Source organism: Bacillus rossius, chromosome 18 (assembly GCF_032445375.1).
Source record: "Bacillus rossius redtenbacheri isolate Brsri chromosome 18, Brsri_v3, whole genome shotgun sequence".
In the NCBI taxonomy this organism is placed as follows: Eukaryota; Metazoa; Arthropoda; class Insecta; order Phasmatodea; family Bacillidae; genus Bacillus; species Bacillus rossius.
In genome coordinates this window covers 11156097-11164840 of record NC_086345.1, presented here as the reverse complement: position 1 = coordinate 11164840, position 8744 = coordinate 11156097, and positions in this window count along the sequence as shown.

The following is an 8744-nucleotide window of genomic DNA, read 5'->3' as shown; positions in this document are numbered from 1 at the left end:
GAGTGGCCTCAACAGCTCGGGGGGCCCTACTGCGTTGACCCCTACCTCTAGCCACAAGGCCGAACCTTCCCTGAGATCACGAACTGAACAAAATCACGTCTAAATACTCAGAGGTAGCGGGGACGGCGTCAAATTGGCGCCCGACTAGTGTGGCTTTAATTTTCTAAAAATTAATTTCCAAATTTTGTTTCAAATTTTTCAAATTTTTTCTCAAATTTTTCAAATTTTATACTTCAAATTAGTGTACCAGTAAGGGCTCGCGTAGGAAGTCGGGAATCGCGCGGAAACGGACGCGACGCGCAGACAGCCAAAGGAGCGGGCACCTGGCGATAGGCGCGCGTCAAGTTACACGCCAGACGCGCATCAAGTTACGCGTCAGGCGAGATAACGGCTGTGGGAGCGGAAGTCCGCGCGCCTCGCACACGGATCAGGTGGCGCAGCTGCGCAGCTGCTACGCGCCGAACAGGAGCACGAACATGAGCCGTGACGGAGCGGTAAAGATACACATGGAAGGGGTATGCCACGCATGCCTTCTGCCAGGGTTGCCAATAAATCATGCCGCGGCAGGGGTTTTCGCCACCTGTACCTGCGACACAGATAGGAAGCACAAAACAGACTTTGACGACAGAAAATCAGGGCCGACGTCTACAATTCAGTGCGGCGCGAGGGGATGTCATCGGCGGCCCGATGAGGTGGCGTTCTGCCACCAGTGCGGCACCGTGAGGCACCGCTCGTGCACCGAGGCCCGGGAGTTCCTTAACTTCCGGAATGGGCTATTCATGTGCCGCGCGTGCGAGCTCGCGCTGGACAGACCGTCAGCGACGCCGGCGGCCCCTGTCGCACCGCGCCCCGGCGGCACCCTCAAGCTGCCGGAGTTCGGAGGGCAGGAGCACGAGGACCCCGCAAAGTTCCTGCGGACATGCCGAGACAGGCTGGCACGATACGCGGTGCCTACAGATGAGTGGACGGAGAAGGCGTGCGATCAGCTGAGGGGGTGTGCCCTTGACTGGTGGACCACAGCCGGAGAATACGGCATGGAGTGGGGTGACTTCGCCAACGGACTGGAGGAGCGTTTCAATGACGCCCGTGCCCGGGCCCGGTGTCAACAGTCACTGTTCTGCCGGCCTCAGGAGGCGGGGGAGAGCGCGGAGGCCTTCATCAGGTCTAAGGCGCGGCTCCACCGACGGCTGGCGGAAGGGGAGGACGACAGCAGCATGCTAGGGGTAGTCGTCCAGCTGATGCTGCCCGAACTGCGGCCATTCCTTAGGGCCGCCACCGACAAGGGACTGGAGACGTTCGTGCGGTTGGCGAACGAGGTGGAGCGCGACGTGCAAGCTGTCCGTCGCAGCCGCGAGCCGCCCACCCGACGGCCAGGTGCGTCGCCACCGATGTTGGCGGCCCCCGAGGTCTCCAGGGCTCTGGTACCGTACGTGGAGCCAGTGCCGAGGCAACAGGGGGAGCAGCCGTCCCGACGTACCGCACCCAGGGAGAACACCGGGGCACCAAACCAGGGGGCTCCGCGCTGCAAGTACTGCCGTGAGGAGCGGTACCACTGGCACGACGTCTGTCCCACGCGGGCAGCTGTCTGGCAAGCCCGTGGGGCGGGCGGCCTTACGTCGGGAAACGCCCGCTAGGGGGTAGTGCCATGGCTGGCCACTGTCCCTGGAACCCTAGCCCGGCCTCCAAAGTCACCCCGGCGCGCCCCGTCAGGACGGACGGGCGCGGCGCACTCGACTCGTCAGCGGCCTGCAACGGGTCGTCGGCGAGCCGCACCGGACACCAGGTGGCCCCGGCGACACCGGCAGCACCTGCGGTGTCCGCTGACACACCGGCACGCCCCGTCAGGACGGACGGGCGCGGTGCACCCGACTCGCCAGCGGCCTGCACCGGGTCGTCGGCGAGCCGCACCGGACACCAGGTGGCCCCGGCGACACCGGCAGCACCTGTGGTGTCCGCTGACACACCGGCACGCCCCGTCAGGACGGACGGGCGCGGCGCACCCGACTCGTCAGCGGCCTGCACCGGGTCGTCGGCGAGCCGCACCGGACACCAGGTGGCCCCGGCGACACCGGCAGCACCTGCGGTGTCCGCTGACACACCGGCACGCCCCGTCAGGACGGACGGGCGCGGCGCACCCGACTCGTCAGCGGCCTGCACCGGGTCGTCGGCGAGCCGCACCGGACACCAGGTGGCCCCGGCGACACCGGCAGCACCTGCGGTGTCCGCTGACACACCGGCACGCCCCGTCAGGACGGACGGGCGCGGCGCACCCGACTCGTCAGCGGCCTGCACCGGGTCGTCGGCGAGCCGCACCGGACACCAGGTGGCCCCGGCGACACCGGCAGCACCTGCGGTGTCCGCTGACACACCGGCACGCCCCGTCAGGACGGACGGGCGCGGCGCACCCGACTCGTCAGCGGCCTGCACCGGGTCGTCGGCGAGCCGCACCGGACACCAGGTGGCCCCGGCGACACCGGCAGCACCTGCGGTGTCCGCTGACACACCGGCACGCCCCGTCAGGACGGACGGGCGCGGCGCACCCGACTCGTCAGCGGCCTGCACCAGGTCGTCGGCGAGCCGCACCGGACACCAGGTGGCCCCGGCGACACCGGCAGCACCTGCGGTGTCCGCTGACACACCGGCACGCCCCGTCAGGACGGACGGGCGCGGCGCACCCGACTCGTCAGCGGCCTGCACCGGGTCGTCGGCGAGCCGCACCGTACACCAGGTGGCCCCGGCGACACCGGCAGCACCTGCGGTGTCCGCTGACACACCGGCACACCCCGTCAGGACGGACGGGCGCGGCGCACCCGACTCGTCAGCGGCCTGCACCGGGTCGTCGGCGAGCCGCACCGGACACCAGGTGGCCCCGGCGACACCGGCAGCACCTGCGGTGTCCGCTGACACACCGGCACGCCCCGTCAGGACGGACGGGCGCGGCGCACCCGACTCGTCAGCGGCCTGCACCGGGTCGTCGGCGAGCCGCACCGGACACCAGGTGGCCCCGGCGACACCGGCAGCACCTGCGGTGTCCGCTGACACACCGGCAGGCCCCGTCAGGACGGACGGGCGCGGCGCACCCGACTCGTCAGCGGCCTGCACCGGGTCGTCGGCGAGCCGCACCGGACACCAGGTGGCCCCGGCGACACCGGCAGCACCTGCGGTGTCCGCTGATACACCGGCACGCCCCGTCAGGACGGACGGGCGCGGCGCACCCGACTCGTCAGCGGCCTGCACCGGGTCGTCGGCGAGCAGTACCGGACACCAGGTGACCCCGGCGACACCGGCAGCACCTGCGGACCGCCTGACGGCAGCGGCAGCGCCCCGGGAGCAGTGTGGTGAGTCGTTCCAATTAGGGCAGTTGGGACCTGGAGCGGGGCATTTACTCCGGATTCCCGTCAGGATGGATGGACAGCCGGTGCATGCTCTTGTCGACACGGCCGCCAGCCACACGTATGTGTCGGCTCAATGCTCGAGCGTACGGGACATTGTCTCAGATGTGGAGGAGGTACAGTTAGCGACGCAGGGGGCGACAGCGCGTATTGTTGGCCGCTCGAACATCACCCTCTCCATCAGGGACCATGTTAGTCACACAACAGCACTAGTAGTAGAGGGACTACGGGAGATGCTGCTCCTAGGTCTGCCTTGGCTGGCGCAGGAGGACGCCACTGTGGAAGTCAGGGAGGGGAGGTTGCACGTTGGCCACCACGAGCGGCGCACAGTTTACAGCCTGGGCTATCGGCCACCCGCCGAGCAGGGGACACCCATCACGCTCGCGGACTTGAGGAACGGTGTGCCCGCTGCCCATGTAGAGCTCATAAACAATGTCTTGTCTCAACAGCCACAGGTGTTTGCGGCCACAGATATGCTCCGCCGTACCACAACCACGGAACACACCATCCCCACCCAAGCTCCGGTTTCAGTGGACCAGCGAAGCGGACGCCGCCCTGGATGCGGTGAAACGGCAGTTCCGCGAGTGCCACCAGCTCGCCCGTCTGCAGCCTGACCTTCCCCTGTTCCTTCAGACAGACGCCAGTCAGGAGGGGATGGGGGCCGTCCTATACCAGGTGGGGGACAAAGGCGTGCGCCGGGTGGTGGAGTACGCCAGCGCCAAGTTCGGCCAGCCCGAACGGCGGTACCATGTGAACGAGCAGGAGTGCATGGCCGTCGTTTGGGCTATGCACCGCTACCGCCACCACCTGGAGGGCCGCCGGTTCACGCTGCGGACGGACAGCCAGTGTCTCCGCTGGCTGGACTCCGCCCAGGGCCGCAAGTCGAAGTTCACGAGGTGGGCGTTGATGCTCCAGAACTTCGACTTCGCGGTCGAGCACGTCCCTGGACGGGACAACCAGTTCGCCGACGAGTTGTCGCGCCATCCCGACCCACACAACACGTTTCAGGATGACCAGGACTGGGAGGGGCTGTTGCCGCCAGGGGGAGTCGCGCCGCCGGTCACTCCAGGGGAGGCGCCCGCAACTTTATTCCACATCCCAAGGGCCCCCGATTATCCCGCCGTCTTGCCTGTGGAGACCCTGAGCGGATTAGTGGAATTCGTGAAACAGGCCCAGCGGACAGACGACCCCACACAGGCCGAGGTGCGGTCATGTGGGGAGCAGGTTCACCCCTACCACAGGTGCGTGGACGGGGTGTTGGAGACCCGGGTACCAGGGGACATGGACGCCTGGCGCCTTCATGTGCCGCTCGGTGCCCGCGAGCAGGTCATGGGCTTCCACCAAACGCACGAGCTGGCGGGACACCCAGGTGCGCACCAAACCCAGTTAGACATCCGTAAGACCTTCCATTGGCCGGGGGTGACGCGGGACGTACGGGACCTGGTGCGGCGCTGCCAGCAGTGCCAGCAGAGGAAGACGAGGCGGTCTGACGGGGTGGAGCAGCAGCGCCCCCGACGGCCCCGCGACCCGTTTCACACCCTGGCCCTGGACATAATGGGGCCCTACCCGCGGACCACCCGGGGAAGGAGGTTCTTGGTCGTCATCACAGACATTTTCACCCGGTGGGTCGAGGCCTTCCCGGTGTCCAACGTGCGCGCCGGAACCATAGCCGCCCTGCTGGACCACGAGATATTCCCGCGGTATGGTTTCGCGCGCGTGCTGTTGACGGACAACGGCTGTCAGTTCAGCGGGAGGCGCTGGAGAGCTGACTGTCGCCGTTGGGGTCTCGACCACCACACCACCCCCATTTACCATCCCCAGGCCAACCCCACTGAGAGGCGGAACCAGGAGGTCAAGGCGCAGCTGCGGCTGAGGTTGGGGGACGACCACTCCAAATGGGACGTCCACCTGCCGAAGCTGTTGTATTGCCTCCGGCGCCGCACCAACGCTGTCACCGGTCATTCCCCTGCCGAGCTTCTGTACGGGAAGAACTTGGCTTTGCCCGGGGAAAGCAGGGTGGCCGATGTTGCCATGGGCACAGTGGCGCGCCCAAATCATGAGGAGGGGAGGGAGCACGCCAGACAACGGCAGGCCCAATTCCTGGCGGCCCACACGCCCATGACTAGTCACCCCCCACCCCCCATCCAGCCAGGTCAGCTGGTATATGTCAGGCAGCACCACTTGTCGTCCGGGGCGCGTAACTTTTGTGCGGGGTTGGCGCCTCGATGGTCGGAGCCGCGGGAGGTCCTGTGGAGGACGGGCCCCTCATCCTATGCGGTCCGGACGCCAAGGGGACGGCCCGCTAAAGTGCACCGGGACGACCTGCGCGTAGTCGCGCACGGGGTCAGAGTTGGCCCAACGACCCCCTCTTCACCATCCCCCACACTCCAGGAAGCCACAGATACGCCGCGGGAAGGAGCAGCACCTGAACCCACCACCCGGGGGGACATGCACACGGGCGACACAGACGTGGGTAGCCCTGATCAGGCACATGAGTGCAACCAACCCGACCTCCGGGACACCCCGAGCAGGTCCCCGGTGCCGCTGGCCACAGTTCCGCACGTCCCCGAGGAGGTGGGGAATCCGTTGGTCTGGTTTCCTGACGAGGAGGGGGAGGAGGTCTGTGAGGAGGAGGACGTCGAGCCACTGTGGCCGCTGGACCTCAGCCTGGCGGACGCCACGTTCCGGGTATCCGTGGACGAGCCCGAGGAGGGGGAGGAGGAGCCGGACAGTAGGGATAGGCGCCCCACCCGCAGACGTCGGGCCCCGGTCAGGACGTACTGCGCGGACGACAGCGAGCCGGTAGAGTTCGCTCCTGTCCCCGCCGTGGAGGCGAGCTGCCCGACCACCCAACCGGACACGAGGGGACCTACCACACTCTGCACAGTGGAGACCCCTACCAGCACAGTCCCCACCACACGACCACAGAGGGCCCGCCGACCCCCGGCCTACCTGGCGGATTACGAGTGGTCCAGGTCCCCGTCGAGCTACTCCACCCGGGCGCGGCCCGTAAGGGGCGATCCAGGTGTGCCAACACTCGTGGCCGGACCCCTATCATTCCCCCCGCCCACGTCATCCATTCCACCACCCTGCCACACCCCGACCACACTGACCCCCCCACCCACTTGTCACCATATTGAGCTAGAAGAGGCGCACGTCGCTGCCCAGTCCCAGGGGGGGAAAGGACACGGGTCAGGGCGTAACCCCTTATCATTCATTGAGTGGGAGAGGTATTCAGGGCAGAATGTTTACATCACAACACACCACCACTCCGCCGCGTAGTGTAGGGCTCGCAGTGCGGCGAACGTCAGTGAAGTGCTCAGCGTGTGAAGCGAGGCGTTGATGCACATAGCGGTCTCAGAGAAGGGGGGGCATTTGACGCCGACCGCCAATGCTCCTCTGTCGCATAGACCGCTATGCCTCATCAACGTCTCGCAAAAGCGTGTGCACCGAACGCGCCCGTGCGCGCAGCAAAGTGCAGTTCGTGCGACGAGGCGAACGCCATACAACGAGTGCTACACCGGCGCAAGGATCCGGCTGGGTGTGGCATATCCTTCCGCCGCACTACAACAAATTGTTATAATTATGTTTTTCCACAGGATTTTATTAAACATTATTTTTTATTAATTAATAATTAAGTCTTTGCAAAATCATGTTTCAATGTGCGATTTGTCCCGAACCTGGCCGGTTCAGTTTCCCGCGAAATTCACACGTTTCCGCGGGAGGGCTGGCGGGGGAGGGGGGTCGCGCGCGGCGACACCGCTAGTGTCCTTCGAGAGCTCAACCAGGCCGGCAGCCTGCGCGCAACGCGGAACCTTCAACCTTTGCATTCACCGACATGTAGTTTTCCATAGTGTAATTTCTTTTCAACCTTTTGTACAGTTCCGCGGTCGGCCTAAATTTACCATGAGGTACTTAACTTAATTCAATCAGTGCTCCGAGATGAGTGTTTACGTCATACGTAAGTACTGTGGGGAGAGTATGTGTTTTTACGTCGGCGCTTCACGCCCAACCTAGCCTACAGGCTACTTAGTTTTGGCCCGCACGGGGCAGCCAGCAGGCGACACGTACCATCCAACTTAATAACGATTCAGTCCCTGGGACACACCTAGACACCACGTAGAGTCGCCAGAGACACGGGCCTACGTGTTGCTAGCCCAGTTTATCAAGTGTAATGTGTTAGCGGAATAGTTGTTCGCCTAAGTGTAATTCGTCATGTCAGGGCTTATGTATCACCGTCGTACTGCAGTGCGCCACCAAACTTAATAACGATTCAGTCCCTGGGACACACCTAGTCACCACGTAGAGTCGCCGGAGACACGGGCCTACGTGTTGCTAGCCCAGTTTATCCAGAGCTAGGTATTAGTGTAGTGTATTGTGCTTCAAAATATCGTGTGCCATGTCAGAGTGTCTTTTGTAACTTTCGCGTCACGTATACGAGTCTGCCCCTCACGCGCATAAGAATCGTGAGCCGCCACTGAGGAAGTGAGCTGCGCGTGTGACTAGTCGCGTCGGGCAAACCGTTACGGCCAGAACGGGCAGCACCATGTATTGGGCTGTGCTGTATTAAATTCACCAACTATCTGAAGAGGTTTTGTGTTATTATTCAGGCGTCCCGAGTGGCCTCAACAGCTCGGGGGGCCCTACTGCGTTGACCCCTACCTCTAGCCACAAGGCCGAACCTTCCCTGAGATCACGAACTGAACAAAATCACGTCTAAATACTCAGAGGTAGCGGGGACGGCGTCAACAGAAAAAAAACCTATTAATAAGGTAAACCAAACAAAAATTGAACTTTTATACTTAATACAAAAGCATAACTATTGAAAACGTTTGATTATAATTTTTAAAACCTAATCCGTTCCGGTTTTTTATTCACTTAGATAGAGATGTGTATAAAAACAATGAATATATATCGAAATTCATGGTATTCCTACTTTTTAACATTTGAATAAATAAAATTATATATATATATATATGTATATATATATGGAGAGAGAGAGAGAGTGTATCTCACTGATGACATCACAGGATAAACTGTATGTAGTAATTGAGGCAGTATTTATTTCAGGCAGTTCATTGAATTATGTTACAGGCTTTACGGAGCAAAATATTGAAATTTGACATCGTACCGACCATGGCCGTTAAGCCCGTGCTCCGCACCGCTAGTACCGTATCCCGTTTTCGGAGCGCGCCCCTTGCCCAGCCGGATTGAGTCAGGCGAGCGCCTCGGGCGTGACCCCAATAGACAACAAACCTCATTAATAGTCACCGCGGCCACTGGCCTTAATTAAAATGCCCGTGACTATGATCAAGTCAAAATAGGAGAAATCCCTCTAAAACAATTCGCCGT